The sequence below is a fragment of the Mustela lutreola genome, chromosome 2 (assembly GCF_030435805.1).
Source record: "Mustela lutreola isolate mMusLut2 chromosome 2, mMusLut2.pri, whole genome shotgun sequence".
Taxonomy (NCBI): Eukaryota; Metazoa; Chordata; class Mammalia; order Carnivora; family Mustelidae; genus Mustela; species Mustela lutreola.
This window is the reverse complement of record NC_081291.1, coordinates 215,129,021-215,146,609: the sequence shown is the minus strand read 5'-3', so window position 1 is coordinate 215,146,609 and position 17,589 is coordinate 215,129,021. Positions and strand designations below refer to the sequence as shown.

General features: G+C 50.7%; 1 protein-coding gene across 5 annotated transcripts in view; it reads left to right on the top strand.

The window, feature by feature from the left end:
• RUNX1 (RUNX family transcription factor 1) overlaps positions 1-17,589 on the top strand; it is a 245,222-nt gene that overhangs the window by 208,369 nt on the left and 19,264 nt on the right. The window lies entirely within an intron of this gene.

Sequence of the window (17,589 nt, the reverse complement as noted above, 5' to 3'; positions counted from 1 at the left end):
ACTGACGTCAATGATTATTTGCTCTGTGATACCATTTCGAATTTCCGAAATGTAGTCATTTTCTGTGTGCTGCGCAGGACACAGCTGTGTGCAATACGGTCACAGTAAGATTCTTTCTCCAAGTAGCAGGCTTGTCTAACTCAGAAGGAGAGATAAGCAGCACATCTGGGGGAGAGGGCAGGTGGCCAGCCAGGGACATGCTGCTTGCCCTCTGGGACCGCAGAAATTAGCTTCCCCAGGGGTTTTCACTGCGTGAGTCCTACCGTGGGATGTGTGCTCGTCTTGAGGTCTTTAAGGTTTCTGGACCAGTGGCTCGCTTTTGGGGTGAGCACATGCGGGGCTCTCGAAAGGCAAGCATGCTTTCTTGCCCGGAGTTTGATAGCCATGCCACAAGCTCTCCTTGTTATGTGTCTGGGGGAGGTTCTGTTATTTGAGGGGAAAGTTCCCAGAGAAGGCTTCCCATCAGATACTATGCGCACAGCTGCGAAGTGGCCCATCCATAGGGCGGGGTCCCTTGTCTCCAAACAGAAACCTAAATCTTGATGCTGGTGCGTTCTCTCTCATCTGTGGACTCATCTTTGATGCGTTTAGGAGAAAGCCTCCTTGGAATCATCAGTTTTGTGGCGCTTATCATGAATACTTGTTCAAACGATGCATATTGATTTTTCTTTCAATGCCAAAATGCAAGTGTGTGCGGTAAATCGGATTGAGTTAAGTGAGAGAGACGCGTGAGGAGTGAAATGAAATTTCCTTCCGAACAGAACAAATTCTCGAGGAGATTCCTTGATCGTGTGTGTAGGGCCATTTAAATTTATTTATACCATCTTCCGGCCTCCATTTGTAACATCAAAGGGAAGATTTCAATGTTCTTATTCTCTCTTCGTGTAACCGATGGCTTGGCCTCCTCGGCTGATGAAGGGACTCGCCTTCTTCCACCGATAACTGGAACCAAAACCATGAAGCATTTTTAAAAGCAGTGACTCAGCCACGCAGCGGCAAGATGAAATAGCCACCGTTAGGTCGGCTTGGTTTCGGACAGTTTTGGCGAGGAGCAAATCAGGTCTGATTTGCCTCCTTGTCAGATAGGCTCTTTTTCCCAAAAAGAAGAGGGGGAGGGTGGCAAGTGAATTCTTGTCCTCAGCCGTCACCAGCTCTCGGGCGGAGACATCGCCGCGGCCGGACAGGCATTCTTTAGCTCCTTGGAATATTGTATGCTTACTTAGCAGAGGATCAGGTTTAACACAGAGCCTCACCCCTTTCTTGTTCCTTTTAAAAACTTTTTACTTCTGCAACATGTAAGTAATAATAACTTGCTTTTAGAGTGCCCTAGAGGCTTGGTTGCTGTTTTAAAGAATGTGTTAACTATATTGCTGATGCCTTTTCTTTCCAAAATATGATTGGCTCTTCAGTCCTTCACTTGTAAAATCATAAGAACTTTTTTAAAAACATAACTATCCAGGACATATTCATGTAAAACTGCTTTTCCTTTCTCTTTCTTTTTTTTCCCCCTGTAAGAAAATGCTTTTTTATCCTAGTCATGTTTTGAGTAGACCCTTGGGGTGTTTTTTTCCCCCTGAAATTAGAAAGTGAACAGAGATAATAGTAAAGTCTCTTTCAGCCAGAACCTTCATTTTGTTCTTGATGAGTAGGAAAATGGTTATTTTCTTGGCTTAGCTGTGGAGACTCCGTATTATATTTAAGAAGATGCATTATATAAAAATCCAGTATGTGTTTATGGCTTTCTTTGAAATGGCAGCCATCATTTTAAGAAAAATACCCCAAAGGTAGTCACAGCCATCGTACAGCAGTGCCGTACAGATGTGTGAATGTTTTCTGCCTCGGCAAACGTCTGCGACTCGGGGTTTGGAGGGATCACGGTTGACAGGGAGGTTTTGCCTTCTTCGGAGAGTTACGCCTGCCCCTTTAACTCTGTCAGTAGGAAATCACAGATCTAGAATAACGCCTCTATTTATCTAGAATCAGATGTGCTGGAGAATCACTCAAAATAGGCATCTCAAATTATCTGAAGCAGGGTAAGGGAAGAGGGGGCAAGTTGCCATGCCACCAAACCGCTGTTTACTTGTTGAGGTTTTAACTATTAAAAGAGCTGAGGTTGATTTCGACTTCCTCCTTCACCAGCTCATAAAAGTGAACAGAAAGCCATTTTGTCATGGCTGCACCATTCGTTAACATTGTCACGAACTTCTTTCTACAAGCGGGTTTTAGAATTCTTTTTTTTTTTTTTTTAAGATTTTATTTATTTATTTGACAGACAGAGATCCCGAGCAGGCAGAGAGGCAGGCAGAGAAAGAGGGGGAAGCAGGCTCCCCGCTGAGCAGAGAGCCCGATGCGGGGCCGATTCCAGGACCCCGGGATCATGACCTGAGCCGAAAGCAGAGGCTTAACCCACTGAGCCACCCAGGTGCCCCAGATTTTAGAGTTCTGTTAGTCATGGGAAGGAACACGGACACGTGTCCTTTTAAAACATGGGACAGCACGGATGAAGTCACTGATGCTGCCTTGGTCACATACACTCCCTTAGAGATGGCTCTGGGCAACCCCGGCAATTAATTTTAAGAATTTGGCTCCTGATTTACCAAAAACAATGAACCACATGTAAGGCTGTATAACCCCCTCCTTTCTGGGAAGATGGAGACGGACTTTTCTATCTGCCGGTGCAGAAAACTGGACGAAGAGGCCAGTTTTGTTGTTGCTGGCTGCATTGCCATAGTCGTCAAAGCGTGAGGCTGAACTCTTTCAATGGACTGGTTATGACTTTGGGCATAGGTGAGGCCTCCTGTGTACATTATTCCACTCTTACCACAATCCTGGGGTGTGGTTTACAGGCAGAGCAGCTGAACCTCAGAGGGTAACAATTACAGAGTCGCCAAGAGCATAAGGGACAGGCTTGGACTCAAACCCAGACCTTTCTGGCTAAAGAGCCTGAGCTAACTGGGTGGCGGGTTTTCTGGAATCGAGGATCCATTAGACACAGGATTGGGCAGTGTCAAGAACAATGCCGGTCGTCCAAGGGGGGACGGGAGGAGTGCTGGGCTGGGCATCCCCTTGGCGGGCATGTGTGAATGCGTTCTGCTCTCATTAGATCTTGCTAATGATGAGAACCTTAGGGCCAGACTCTGTGGTGGGCCTTTTGATAAGCTGCCTTTTGTGGGCGATGGTAGGTGGGGGACATGGACATGTGTTTTTCAAGTTGGGGACAAAAGGGACCTTAATTCGGAATAACTCAGCTTAAATAGCAGGACGAGGGGGAGGAGGAGGGCTTCCCAGTCTGTCTGCTTTACTGGGGTGACAGCCTGGCCTTCTTCTGTGGCTCGCTGGCGCCAGAACCTCCTTCACATCCAAATCCTGGCAACCTCTGATCGGCTTGAGGAGTGTGGGTGCCTCGCTTTGAGAGTCGAGAGTACAGTCAGGGCGTGGAGCCCCTGGCGTCTCGGATGCACCTTTTCCCTTCCAGTTCTCCAGATGATTTTTGTGTTGATAGTGATTTTCCCCACAGGTTAAAGTTATTTTGGAAAGACTGTGCTCGCTGGTACTGTTGCCTGTGATGCTTTTGGAGATAGGAATTGACTTTGCTCCCCGGCTATTAATGAGGCTTACCGTGTCGGTGTTTACCAGCTGCATTGACAGAAGGAGAAGAGCCTTCCCACTTCCCTGTAGGAGGACAGAGAAATGCCCTTCCCAGCCTTGGGGGTAAAAGATCGAACGACAGAGCACTTCTTTCTTCTTCTCCTTCTTCTCTCTCACTCTGTCTATCTCTCTCCTCTTCCTCTTCTTCTAGAAGTTCAAAATCGAAGGGGGGATGGGGGCCCTTGGATTACCTTGGAAGTAGAGACTACCATCAGACACCAGAAATTTGCACATATAAATATGTCAGTGGTCTTTTAATGGTCACATGACAAAGCAAAACAGGGTGCTTGGAATCACCATAGAAAGCAAGCCGTAAACTCAAAAAGTGAATGATTTAAAAAATAACTCTTATCAGGGATGGCAGAATTTGAGAACCTTTCCAGGTTGACAACAGACCCTTACAGGATTGAAACCAAGCCCGGATCAGGTGTCCCCGTGAATAAATAAAAATAAATAAACGCCAGAGGGAAAGAAGGGAGGGGAAAGAAAACAGTGGAACGGACGCGTGGGGGAGGGGCCCGCTGAGCCGCTGAGGGGTGCCGCTGCCCTGTCCCGTCCCCTCTTCTCCCAAGCAGCCGGGTGGGGGTTAGAGTTAATAAACCAGAAGCGGGAACTGAGAACTCAGTTCATGGTTTCTGTCTTCCGGGCCGGTGCAGTGTAGACGGTGGGTTTCGGAAGTGTGCAAAGCTCGTCCCCATGAATGGCATCGTAGACATTGGGAAGAGGAGAAAGTAGGATTGAGGAAAGTCAAGTCTTTGTTTTCTCCTTAAAAAAAAAAGAAAAAAGGGCTCTTGAGAGGCTTTGCCTCCTAGTCTGCCTCTGCCTGTGTGGCGTGAGTCTGATGTGGCCGCACTGTGTCTGTCACCCCTGCTTTCCGCTTGCTCCTGTGAGTTACTTCACCCTGCTCGGCTCGGAAGCAAGCCTGACGTTTACTCTCCCCGCTGTTTACGGAGAGGCGTAGCTCCCCGCACAGATCCCCTTGAAGAGCACTGCTCAAATGCTTGCTCTGGATTTCCAAGCACTGCACAGCAAAGTACTTCATAAACTGGCCCTTCAAAGGAGCCACCATCCTGGCCAGTGGTCATCACCCCAGTCACTATCAGCCACGTTGTAGCGGGACGGTGTTTTCACACCGAACGTTTTCGTGGATGCCATGTTTTCCCAAGCGATTTGGTGATGCCTTGTGGGCATCTCTTCTAATTACAACAAAGAAGGGTTCACCCACTCTGACAAAGAGTTTTGTTCAAGATATAAGCTTTTAATAAAAATGTCCTTGGAGCACTTATTTGACATCAACAGTTAATAGGCAAGAAAGAGAAGCTGGAAACACAATGTCCAAGAGAGAGTGCGGAGTGACTGAGAGGGAAGGCTCCACGGGCGGGCCACTGAGGCCCAAACCTGGCCCAAACCACGTCTTCCAATAGTTACTTAACTTCTTACAGCCTCGGTTTCTCCATCTGCAAAATGGGAGTAACAGTTATGCTTGGAGACTCCAAGACCACTGTGAGCCACAGAGCACCGGGCCATAGCGGTAAGCCCAGCATCACCAAACCAGGTGACTTCATTTCCAGTGGCTGCTGTAACTCTATGGCTTAAAACCACAGAAATGTATGTTCTCAAGTTCTGAAGGCCAGAGTCCAAAATCAAGGTGCCAGCAGGGCCAGGCTCCCTCTGAAGACCCTAGAGAGGCATCTTCCCTGGCCTCTTCCAGCATTCCCTGCCTGTGGCCGTGCCATTCCCGTCTCGGCATTCATCTGCACCTGGCCTTTGTGTCCATGTCATCCTCTCTTCTGTCTCTTCTAAGGACACTTATTGGATTCAGGCCCCACCCAGATAAACCAGAAGACTCTCACTTCATCTCACTCAGTCACATCTGCATGTTATTTCTCCAAATAAGGTCCCATTCACAGTCCTGTGGGTCTGAACACAGACACAGCTTTTGGGGGGCCACCGTCCTAGCAATTATACCGAGGTGGAAAGGAAAGGAGGCAGCAGAAGGGTCTAGAAATCACTTTCTTATGTCCCCCATCAGATATTGTGGGTTCAGCATCTGATGCTATATGCCTGTCACCATTTCTGGCTACCAACACTTCACCCCACCATTGCCAGAACTCACTCTCATGATACTTTAATTTCCCAGTCAGGAAAATGTATGATTTTTTTTTTTTTTTCCTGGACGAAATCAGATATTTCTTAACATTTTCTAGAGCATCTGTGCAGATGGGGCCAGAGGGCCAGCAGTGCTCAACAGGGAAAGGGGGCTCTGCCCTGTGTCAGGGGCGCAAAGCAGACTAGCGGACAGGAGGCTCGGGTACCTTCTGCCCTAGTCCCCCACAGCTCATGATGTTGTACAGGGTAATAGCGGAGGCACAGAAGATGGCAGGAAGACCACAGCCAGCCAGTTGGGATGGACCTAAGAATCTGACCTCCCCGGAGCTAGGCATATCCCTGTCGTTTTTGGACAAGCTGCCTTTTTAAAATGGCTTTATGACAAAGCATTGGTGACAGGACACCCATTTTGAAAGGCTGGCGATTCACTTTGCATACCTCATAATCCCAAATTTACAAATCATCTGAGGATAGCCTTTCAAATTTGGATATTGAAAAAAGAAACTTTGACTATGGCCATGAAGTCCGTGTCAAAGTTGACCAAAAGTTGGTGCCAAGGGAGGAACAGACCGTATGTGCTGGTAGGAACACGGGGCCCCCTGTTAGAAAGGTCCCGTGCTCTCTTGTAAGGGGGGGTGGTTCCCCAAACCGAGTTGACTTTATTCATTTGCATTATTTTTCCTCCCATCAGGGAACGGAAATGCAGGCTCTGTGTAATTCGTTTATTTTAGGGCTCTGTAAAAATCCGCATGTACGATTTAAATAATGCTGAGGAACTGTGGCGACTTCTGCTTTTCCTTATTTCTCTGCGGCCCTCGGGGCGCCACTGCCAGACCTTTGGGGGAAAGTGTACAGAGGCAGAGGGCTTCTCAGAAGGCCACCTCCGTGCATATTTGTCTTCTATCTTTGCATTTTATGTCCTTAGCCCCACAGCAGCTTTCTTATTACGGAACAATGGCCTCCCAAGCAGTGTTGTTACGGAGATTAAAGGTACGGATTGCAAAACACCTGTAAAGAAAATCTTCGCTGACAAACCCAGTTTCTTTCCGTGGACCTTTCTTCCATAATCTCTTTCTGGCAGAACATTGTATGTTTTGATACTAGAGATTCAGTTACCAACCACAGTAAATAAAACAAAATAATTTTAAGAAATAGTACGGAACTCACCCTAAAAATAAACATTGGCCAATCATGTTTATTTTCTGTTTCTTTGTCCACACCTGAGGACTGAAGGGGGCAAAAAAAAAAAAAAAAAAAAAAAAAAAGGAAGGTCGTACTTCTTACCCAGTTGATTTTTAATTATTGAGCTACGGACAGTCTTTAGACTGAGTATTAGCCAGCTCTGACGTCCTGCGTGGCATGGAATATTACATTTATGTTTAAAAGAAATCAGCCGTTTTAAGCCCAAACAGTCTCATGACAGCAAGTCCCTGAATGAGTCGTGAGTACCCCAGGTTGGGCAGAAAGCACAGTCATCCTCTCAAGACACAGGCTCAAGTGCCACAGTCCTGGGCACCAGCATTAATTCACCACCTCTTAGGATCTAGAATGTTCTAAATATCTGTTTCAAGATTTTGAAAAACACCTTCCAGTTGTGATCAACAGCAGGAGTTTACTACTCCTTTTGTGAAGGTGATTCACCGTCATACAGAACCCCCTGTTTTTCCTGCTGGAGGGAGTGTGAACGAGATGGGGGAGGAGCCTGTAGAGGACTGTCCAGGGCACCTCATGTCACCCAACCGCAATTGGGTGGCTACAAACCCTGAGCAAACAGACGTGGTGTTCATGGCTGCGCCCCATCTTGGTTCTTCCACCCAACCTCCCCGAGTCTATGCCTCTGTCGGTCAGTACGATCAGTGTGGTTAGCAAGGTTTGGGCCACTGTAATGGTGAGCTCAGTCCCGCTGGGAGCATGAGAGGGGAGGCATTCTGATCCTTCAGCTCTGGGGTTTGGGCGTGGTCACCAGCGGTGTCTAAAGGCAGAGCATCCCCAGGGAAGGCCTTTGCTTTGGCACCACCCTGGGACTGAGCAGCTCACCCATCCGGAACAGTTAAGTCTCCCAGATCTATAACTTGCTGATTCCCGCAGAGGATGTCTCCTTACTTACAAGCTTGAATGTGTTCAATCTGAGTCATCCCAAGGCCAGATCCAAGACCCTGGGAGCTTAGGCTGTGACAATTCTCCCTTCTGTCTTTGGGAGAGCTACAGATATACACTTAACCTGCAGGAGTATTGGGGGGAAGGGTGATAAAGGACATCTCAAGGTTAAAAGGGAGGAGGAGGTAATGTGGCCAGTGACTGCGCTTTTTAGAGTCGCGGGTCATACAAGGGAAGAGAACAGAGTGGTTTTACGAAGTCTCCTGGGGTTACTGCGCTGTGTGGCCGCTCGCACTCCATTAGCGCATCTCTCCGCAAGATTAGATGGCAAATTACATGATAAAGTTATTAAAATATCTGTAAAAGTCAGCACAAGCTCGAGGGCTCGACTTGGCATTTCTGCCCGTTAAGTGGTTTATTTAGATCGCTTCTCTCGGGGTCTGTTCATCTTCATCCATACAAGGCTGTAAATTGCCTGCTGCGTAGACCTGTCATGGCCTGAGTTTTCAGCCGGGTTTCTATTGCCGGTCCAAGAGGGCTGGTGTCTTGCGGGTGGACGCGCCAAGTGTTTGAAACGCGCAGTGATTCCCGCCTTCCCCCGTCTCGGTGTTGAACCTGCAGCGTATGTTTGTGACGGTGGCCCTACGGGGGCTGCCTTTAGAGCAGTCACGGCAGTGAATCATGCAAAGCCGGGGCCTGGTTCAGACGTTTACCAAAAGCAAGAACAGAATAGAGCTCACAGCAGAGCGAGGGCTGATGCTGTTGGTTCCGTTACTCCCCGCAGCCTGCGACCCCCAGGAGGTGCGTGAACTGGTCCTCGACGGTCCTGCCTGCTGCGCCTGCGCGCAGACGCGGAGCCGCCCCGGGACCAGAGCCCTTACGGCCAGTCCAGGTCCCCCCACCTCACATGAGCGATCGGAGACGTGGTCTTCCGTGCCAGCCTTCTGTAATTCTGCGTGCCGCCGCTCCTGCTGATGAACGGCCGGGCCTCATACTCTTGAGCCAGTAGGGAGGTCGAGAACACCTCTACTCTGTTGCCTGTGATTAAAAGACCACCTTTCTTTTTTCGTAATATTTTTGCTGTGGGATCGGACTTTCCGAGGCACCATATGTTGCTAAATGAGAGAAGTCATTGCCCAGACGTGGATCTGCTTAATTTAATATGATTTTCCACAAATTACAAAGCATGACTTTACAATTGAATTTGTGCAAAATTACAGATGGCCAATTCAGGTGGAAGGGAGAGGAAATCTTGTTACTCTTATTCCAGAATCTCTTCCCGAATTCCTCATTTGATTCTTTCGCGCCTTGGGGGAGGGGATAAGTTGCGGGGTGGGGGAGGGGAGGATACATTAGAGGGTCTGTAAGGAACTTCTCTTATTTTTCAAACTTTCTCCCTGGTCAGTCCTGGCTCCCTCAGAGGGAGACACAGCGGCCCGGACATGTCAAGACAGAACACCCGTTCGTCCGTCCCATCCGTCAGGATATACCCGTTCCTCCCACCGTATCTTCAGAAGAGGACTCGGGAAAAATAGGGGAGCCCCCAGGATGCACTTTCTGAGGAAAGCAGAATCTGAACATACCAATTAACTCTAGAATCCGTATGGTGAGGAATGAGTATGGGCTTTGGAACTCAAATCCCAGGTTGGGCACTTGGGTAGTTACGTGACCTTGGGAAAATCACTGAAACCCTTGCCACCGCTGCTCACCATCTGTAAAACGGCCTCCCTGGAGAAGTACCTGCCTCCCTGGAGAGCGGTGAGCACAAGCGAGTTGATCGGTATATACCCTGGAAGCCTGGTGCGCAGTGAGCATTGCACGGGTTTTCTCCTCTTACCTCCAGAGCTTGCTGCAAGGACAGAGACACGTTTTTGTCAAATATTGAGCAGAGAGCCTGGTACACTTCATGCGCTAAATAAGCGCTCGATGTTATTTGTTTTCCTCTTACTGCTAGTATTGTACCCACATGGGGGGCAGTGGGGTCTCACCAGGGTGTTATAATCCATCTATCCATCCTGTCAGATGAGCTACACCTTGTTTCACAGGAGGACAGTCGCCCTGTGGTGGTTTTTGTAGTGTCTTCAGTCAAGGTCCGCTTCCTTGGGAGAACTCCGACAGGAGAACCCATCAGCACTGCTCCGCAAGATCGTATGGGAATCAGTGGGAATGTTAGAGCTGAAAAGGACCTTACACGTCATTGCTCAATGCCCTTTATTTTCCGCGTGAGAACCCAGAGGCCCCAGGGAAAGACAGGACTGGCCCAGTTGGAGGCAGACCCGAACTCCCGGTGTTGGGACTCATGGTCATCCCAAGGATGGCCCCATCCCATGGGGCCATCCTGCCTCCGCCTCAGAGGTGGCCACAGAATATAGTCTCCGCTGTCAGTGGAACGCACGTTAGGATGTGTCGCCGTGCTCGTCCTTCCAAGGCCATTTTCTAGAAGTGTGCTGTCTCCTCAGAGAGATGATTAGGCACCCGTGGTCGGACTCTAGATCGTGTACTTCTTTGTGCCTCCATTTTCAAAATGCTGAATTCCGTGCTTTAGGAATAGGGGTTTTTCAAAAGGCAAGGATAGAATCCCCACCTCAAGGCCACCCTCTGTCCTCCTCAGCCCTGCTCCCTGGGGGACAGCAGACAGCTGCAGAGGCGGACAGGACACTCCCTGGCCCACGTGCGTAACAGCCAGAGATGAACCCTGACCCATCCCTACCTTGCATGAATCGGACACATTTAGAGAATGTGAATGGTCAGCCTCTTTGGCATTTTTAATGAACCATCTACAAAAGGATTTCTTTGAACCGAGTTTCACCTTCCTGTGTGATTTTAAGTAAATACCTCCCTGGGCCGATTCCGCCCACAGGCCCAGGCCTTGAAAGCCTGCTGGCGGCTTGGGCTGGCAGGCCAAAAGGAGGCCTGCAGACAGGTGTGCGAGTGTGTCGGGGCGGGGCCGGGCAGCCACAGCTGTGGGAACGCAGCGAAGCCGAGGCTGGAGGGGCGCTGGGGCCTGGCAGCTGGTGCTGAGTGACAGCCCTGCGTCCCGGTTCAGGACCCCGCTGTCCGCTTCTGCATTTACTCCCTGAACGGTGCATGGCCATGCGAATGCGGGAACTAGAGTCAGAGACAGGTTTCCCTGTGAGTCAGGGTCATGGACAGCAAGGCCAGAGCTCCCCCAGGACCATCGTGGGCAGACAGCAAATGCCCCTCTGTCAGAGGCGCTGTTTCTGACGTGTGTGTGGCTTCTGGGCTCTCTCCTGTGGCTAAGACCTGGTAAGTCAGTAGTCACCTCTCCTACGTGGAACTTAGGTAGGGGTCAGTCAAGAGAAGCAGGGACTTGAGGCCCTGCACTAACTAGCGATGTGGACCTGTCCTTCTGTCTTTGCCTCTCACAGTGCATGGTCCTGACATGTCTTGACCACAGCCCCCAGGGCTTGAGTTCCATGGCTCTCGTGGCTGGCCTCAGTAGTCAGAGTTTCTAAAGAACAGACCAATGAAGGAAATGCTGTGAAATGACTTTTCTGGCTCAGAGGAACAGATCCACTCAGAAACACAGCAGTTAGCAGTCTTCCAAACTCTCCCCCAAGGGTCATGATGTCCCCTGATTTGGGCAGTTTGCCACAGCAACTTTGAACTTCTGACCACAGAGATGAGTGAGCCCTAGAAAGTTGGACCAGAATGAGATAGCCAGCCCTCTCATTAGACAGAGGAAGCACTTTGAGCCCAGAGAGGTTAAGTGACTTGCCAAAGGTCACACAGCCAGCTCCTATATACATGCGCTTAGCTCTCCTGCCGACCCTCCCCAGCTTGAACACATTCCTAGTATTTGGATACAGCACAGTGAGTCTTCCCAAGCAGTCCCTGCAAAACAGCACTTATGTGAAAGGGGGGCTGTTGGAACAAGATAGGGCAAACACCCGTGTGCCTGCGCACAGCTCCACCCAGTTTCTCATCTTTATATTACCAAAAAAAAAAAAAAAAAAAGGTCTCAAATAACCCAAACAGGCCGGGTCTGATCTGTAGACAGTCTGCAGGCATCCACCCAAGAAGCTGCCGGTCGGCTGGTCCATCATCCACTGATTTATGTTGTGTGTGTTAAGCCTTAAATTGTTGAGACTCTGGCTGGCTGCAGTGGTATTACTGGAGGGCTGGTGCATGTTTTCAGCTCTCGGAGCTGGCTCCGGGACTGGAGGTGTTGGCCTCAGATCAAGTCCAATCTCACACCTGTCTGAGACAATGAGGGCCTTGTTAGACACATCTCCAGTCAAGGCGGCGCAGGCTGCTTATTTTTCACGTTCAGAACAGAGGGGGGCCAGGGAGAAGCCAAGGCGAGACTGGGATACACGGGAGTCAGCTGCCTCCCTTGCCCTCTGCTTTCTGCCCCTTCCCGGGACCTGCCCCCCACCCCATTTTACAAACTTGTCCTTATTTTTGGAAATTAAAAACAAACAAACAATACAACAGTAGCCCTCTTATGAAGGAGAATTTCCCACTGCCAAACAAGAAGCTCGAGGCCTGGTGGAGAATAAATTCACAGTCACCAAGGGAGCTGAGCCACAGAGTGGAGAAGCAGGATGGTGAAAAAAGCCGAAATCCAAACTTTTTTCCACACCGGTGGTGTGCAGGAACGGTTTTCACTTCTTGTTTTTCCTCTGCCGTTGCTGTCATGTGAGTGACTGCGGTGGTAAGCGGAGGACAGTGTTTCCCCACCGTGGTGGTATTTGCTGACGAACCAGCAAACTGTTCTGTCCCCGCGCTGTCCCTGCCGTCCCTCGTTACCCATACAGGGAACACCGCAGGCCGCCAGCATTACGTCCGCAGACCCTTTGCACACCCAGCTGTCCGGAGGCCCTGACCCCAGGCAGCCACTGGGCAGGACCTCTTCTGGGTTGGCCCAGGTCGGCAGCCCTCAAGGCTGATGGCTGTGAACGCTCTTTCCCTCAGTCACAGCCCTCCCCCGAAATGACTTGCGTTGCATGGGGCCACACGATGTGCAAGCCCTTGGGATAAAAATCAAGGAAAAGTTTCCCGGAGTTAGGGAAGCCAACCTTTTCTGCCAGGCCCCACAATAGGCCCCTCACTAGCACCTAGGGACTCCTCCCGCGTGCACCTGTCATGGCCCGGGGGCTTGTAAGGAATCTCTCCGCTTCCTTCTTTGTGAGCAAGGCTCTTACCTGAGCGGGGACGCACGGAGGTGCCAGCGGTCACTCTGTTCTGCTCGTCCTCCAACGACAAACAGGCAGTCCCCGACCTTTCAGTGCCGAGAACGGGCTTAAGCGCTAAGTCCCACTGCTGACTCATAGCTTCAGCCCCCGAGACCTGTTGGGGAGGGGATATGGCAGGCTGCTTATTTTATCTGAGGCCTGGGATTTCGGAGCAAATCACTTTGAACTCCGCTGTCCTAGTTTCTTTCTGCGCACATCAGCCAGCTTGCCCCAGGACACCTTTTCTGAGGCAGCAGAGAGAGGCGTGGGAAGCAGCAAGGTGAGATAGGAAACCTGGGGGCTTCTGGCTCCCTCCTGCCCAGGTCTGAACCCCTTCCATGCGACCTTGAGTGACTATACCCGTGACGACCCTGGGCCCTGGGAGATGGCATCGCCGCTAAGACTGTGGCTTCTGGGAGGCCAGAGGCAGCACAGCAAAGCCGCCTCTTTGAGGCCACTCTGTCTGAACTTACAGCCTGGGGAGGGTGGTGGCGTAAGAAGCAGATGTGGCCCCCTCAAGCCACCTGAGGGCCAAGGAGGACCAGAGACAGAAACCAAACCTGCTCCGACTGAGATCACTTGAACCACGGGCTTCTCAGCTCCTTCTCTGGCCCTGCCTCTGCCTCTCTCGGGGCCATGAGGTTTCCATCCTTCCCTGGATCCTGCCATTCTTCAGGGCACCTCCCTGCCCCCCCCTTTCCCATCCAACAATCAAGTCCATCTTCTCTTGCCCTGAGCCCATCCTTTGGGGCCTGGGACTCCGCCATCTTCCCAAGCCTTGCCGCCATCATTACCCGATGGGGTTAGGTTGCTGATGCCCCAACTGTCATGGGCTCCTGGAAACAAGGACCCAAGGTTTCCCTCTGTGCTTTGAGATCATCCAAACTGTGAAACCAACTAACGAGATGCTTTCCAAGCGTCCCTGAGCCCTGGGCACCTGCACCCTCACCTCCCCGGCTCCAGTCATGGTTCCAAGAGTGACAGGCTTGGGCAGGCAGGAGCTGTCTCTCCTACTTCTCCAGACCCCCACGACCCTAGCCCAGATCTGCAGGGCAGGGGAGAGTGGGAGTCACTGAGGAAGACTTTCCCTGCTCTCGGGATAGCACGTCAAACCTGGTGCTTGACATGCTTTCATCTGAAGTCCAAAACTTTCTTCCCGGAATGATCTCCTTCATCCCAAAGCACCAATTCTAGGGCACAGCCTTGCTTCTTAGTTCTGTGACGGACTCTTCTTCCTCCTCCCAGAGCCCAGCTCCGAGCCTGGGACAGGGAGCCTCGGTGGTCCCACCCAGATGACAACTAGCTCGCCCCTTTCCCTTTGCTTCTGTGACAAGGAGGAAGGTGGGAGTTTCTCTGCTTCTTGACCTTCCGACTCCATGACCTTCTACAGCCTTCTGTTTTCTAAAGCTAATGAGCTACCCTTTTCTTTTGCTGACCCCCAAGCCCCCAGGCCAGACTCTTGTGTCACTGTCTTTCCTTGCCGTCCGCCTTCCTCCTCAGACAGCTCACCTTAAGGCTGTCCCCCAAATTCCTGAAGCTGGCTTTACACATTGAATTAGAGATTCAGACCCCAGAGTAAAAGAAGTTGTTTACCCACTATTTCCTTGGAACCCCACCCCCCACCTCACTGCTGCCTCCCAGACGCCTGCACTCCGCGTCCTCCCCCTACGGTCAGGTGTGTCCCTGTGTCACCTCCTTCCCTAAAAGCATTCCTGATTCTTCCTGGTTCTGGCGCTTTTCAAATCCATCCTTCCCTCCATCCACTCTTGACCTTGGTGGCCCGGCTCCCTGCCCACCTGTCACCAAGCCTCTTTCCCCAACGGACCTGTTGCCAGGCCTTGGGGTCCCAGGCCCCACAGCGCTGAAACATTGCACTGCCACCCCGTCGATGGCTTCGCCCTGTGCCTAAGACAGACGACAAGAGCCAAGTTTCCCCCTTCCCCTCCCCTCTGTGGCGTTGCATTATGATCCTCAGCTGGTGGCTGAAGGACCATTCCAACTCGCCTGTGCCGGCCCACTTGTCTGTCTGGAAAAAAAAAAAAAAAAAAATAGTAGAACGTGGGCCATGTGGGGACTGGGGGCGGGGGTGGGGGAGGCCATTTGCCACCCTCTTTGTCAACCCTCCCTTTCGCTTTCTTCGCCTCCTCTTCCCTCAGTTCCTCAGAAGCCTTTTTTTGTTCCAGGCAAGGGGAAAGTACTTCGGACGTGTTGTTGAGACTGGTTTGCTGTTTTTTTTCAAAGACGGGAAGTTCCTGTTTATTGGAAAGGTTGTTCACTTCCAAAGATGTTACAGAGCCAGGCAGCTACAGGATGATTTCTCGCTGCCTTTTCTTGGGGTGGTACACAATACAAAATAATAATAATAATAGTAGTAATAATAATAAACCAATGAGAGCAAGATAGCCAGTGAACACAAAAGGAGATGTTAGAATAGGTTTTTGTTGGTACTTGCATTTTCTTGTTGAAAAACAGCAAAGACCCTGAGGTACAGAGGTGTGGACAGAAGCCCGATGTTATCTGCCCCCTAGAAATCCTGCCTGGAGTCCAGCAGCGGGCGGGATCCAGAACTCAAAAAGACGGAGGCAACTGGTCCTGCTCAGTACAAACGGTGCTTTCAGTCTTTCGTAAACAGCCTGTGCCCCAGGGCTCAAATCCTTCAAAAGTTTGCCTAGGTAATTGCGTTTCATTGCTGTCTGGCATGTGCTCATCTGTCTAATCTAGGGGTTCAGACAGCCAGGCCAAAGCCTGCGAGACTGGAGGAGAACGAGACTGTGAATTTAATCCACTTGAAAGACGGACTAATACAAGTACGGCTAACTCATTATTTTAAGTGATGGGAGCAGAAAAGGGTATGGCACTTTCCATAAAAGGGTTTAAAATCCGCACAGTGCAGCCACTTGGCAGTTGGAGGCCATCAGAAGAGAAGGTGGAACCAGGCCGACCATGGGATCCTCGCTGCCACCTTCTCGTTTCTGGAAGTCTCCGTCCGGCCCACGACCACAGTGGGGTCGGAGGGAGACGCCCACCCTCCCTCCCTCCCTGATGCACAAATTCACAGCAACAGACACCAACTTTTATTTGAGGTTTGGGGGTGCTGGGGCTCAGTTTCAGGATGAAAAGGGGATATCAATTGAGTAAGGACTTCCCAGTCAGTGCCACAGAGCCCAGAATTCCCAGGCCTGTATGCAGGAACAAGGGTCCCTTCCCCTGTGTCCACTGGGCGCCGTGCTTAACAATTATTTCTCTTCTTTTCTTTTCTTTTCTTTTCTTTTCTTTCCTTTTCTTTTCTTTCTTCCTTTTGAAAGTCAAACCTGTTTTGTTTTGTTTTGTTTTGTCAGTATATGGTAACTAGGTTGGGGTGGGGGCAAAGGCTTCAGTCATCACACAGTAAGAAACAGCCCTCTCCGAAGAACCAGAGGTCTGCCCCTGCCGTGTCACCAGCCTGGCGTGGGGGGCAGAGGGAGTCACGAAGAAGGCTTCGGCCTTCTCCGAGGTGGGGTGGGCTTAGAAAGTCTCTGAGGTCTCTCTGTGCGCGATCATTCCATGAGATGTTGGAATGAAACCTTAGAAATGTTGACAGTGATTTGCATCATTATCTAGTTACATGTGACTCATGCCCGGGAAGCTTGGGAAAGGCAAGCACTAGCCTGTCCCTTCTCAGGTGGCAAAGCTGACGGTCAGCTCAGGGGTGATGTTGTTGGTCGTTTACACCTTCGTCTCACCCAGGACACGGCGTGCCAGTTTCAAGTCTGGGTGCCAGGCCATGAGGCTGTGAGAAAGAGTCATCCCAAATCCTGGCATAGGGACAGAGTTCTCCCTGGGCACAGTGTGACGGCTGAGGCCATGCGGGCAGACCATGGTCCCCAGAGACCCTGGTTTCCACAGGGGCTCCAAAAGATTCCCAGAACACCCCTTCTCTTCTCAACACCCCTGAGTTTCTCGTGTCCTGTGCCTGGGGTGCGTGCCTAGCCTGGGCTGGGTCTTCCTCAGGCACCACTGGCATTTGGGGCCAGGTCTTTCTCTGCCATGGGGGGGGGGCACTCTGTGTGTTGTAGGATGGTCAGCAGCACTCCTGCCTCCACCCACTAGATGCCAGGAGCAGCCTTCACCCTAGTTGTGATGGCAGGAATATCTCCAGACATTGCCCAATGTCCCCTGGAGGAGAAACAGCCCTGTTGAGAACAGTCTGGGAAAGTCACAAGGATCTTGTCGTCCACACTGGTGCTCCATGCCAGCAGCAAAGGGGAGTCACTTGGGCATCTCTGCTTAGTAGTAAGTCAGCTTTGGGGCCTCACGTCTCTTGTCTGTAGGTCATCCCTTTTGTTGAGCAAGAGTCTCCTAGTCTGCTATCTCACACACTCCTTTTAAAATTTTTTTTTTTTAAATTCTTCCATGTTAGTCCAAGTCACTGAAAACCTATTGCTTCTCTGAGAAAGCCTTCCTTGACCTTGTAAATCAAAGCAGTCCTCTGGAGGGAGGTTTCCCACTGCTGGGCTCGGTATCATCTTTCTCAGGGTGACCTCATCTATTAAAGTAT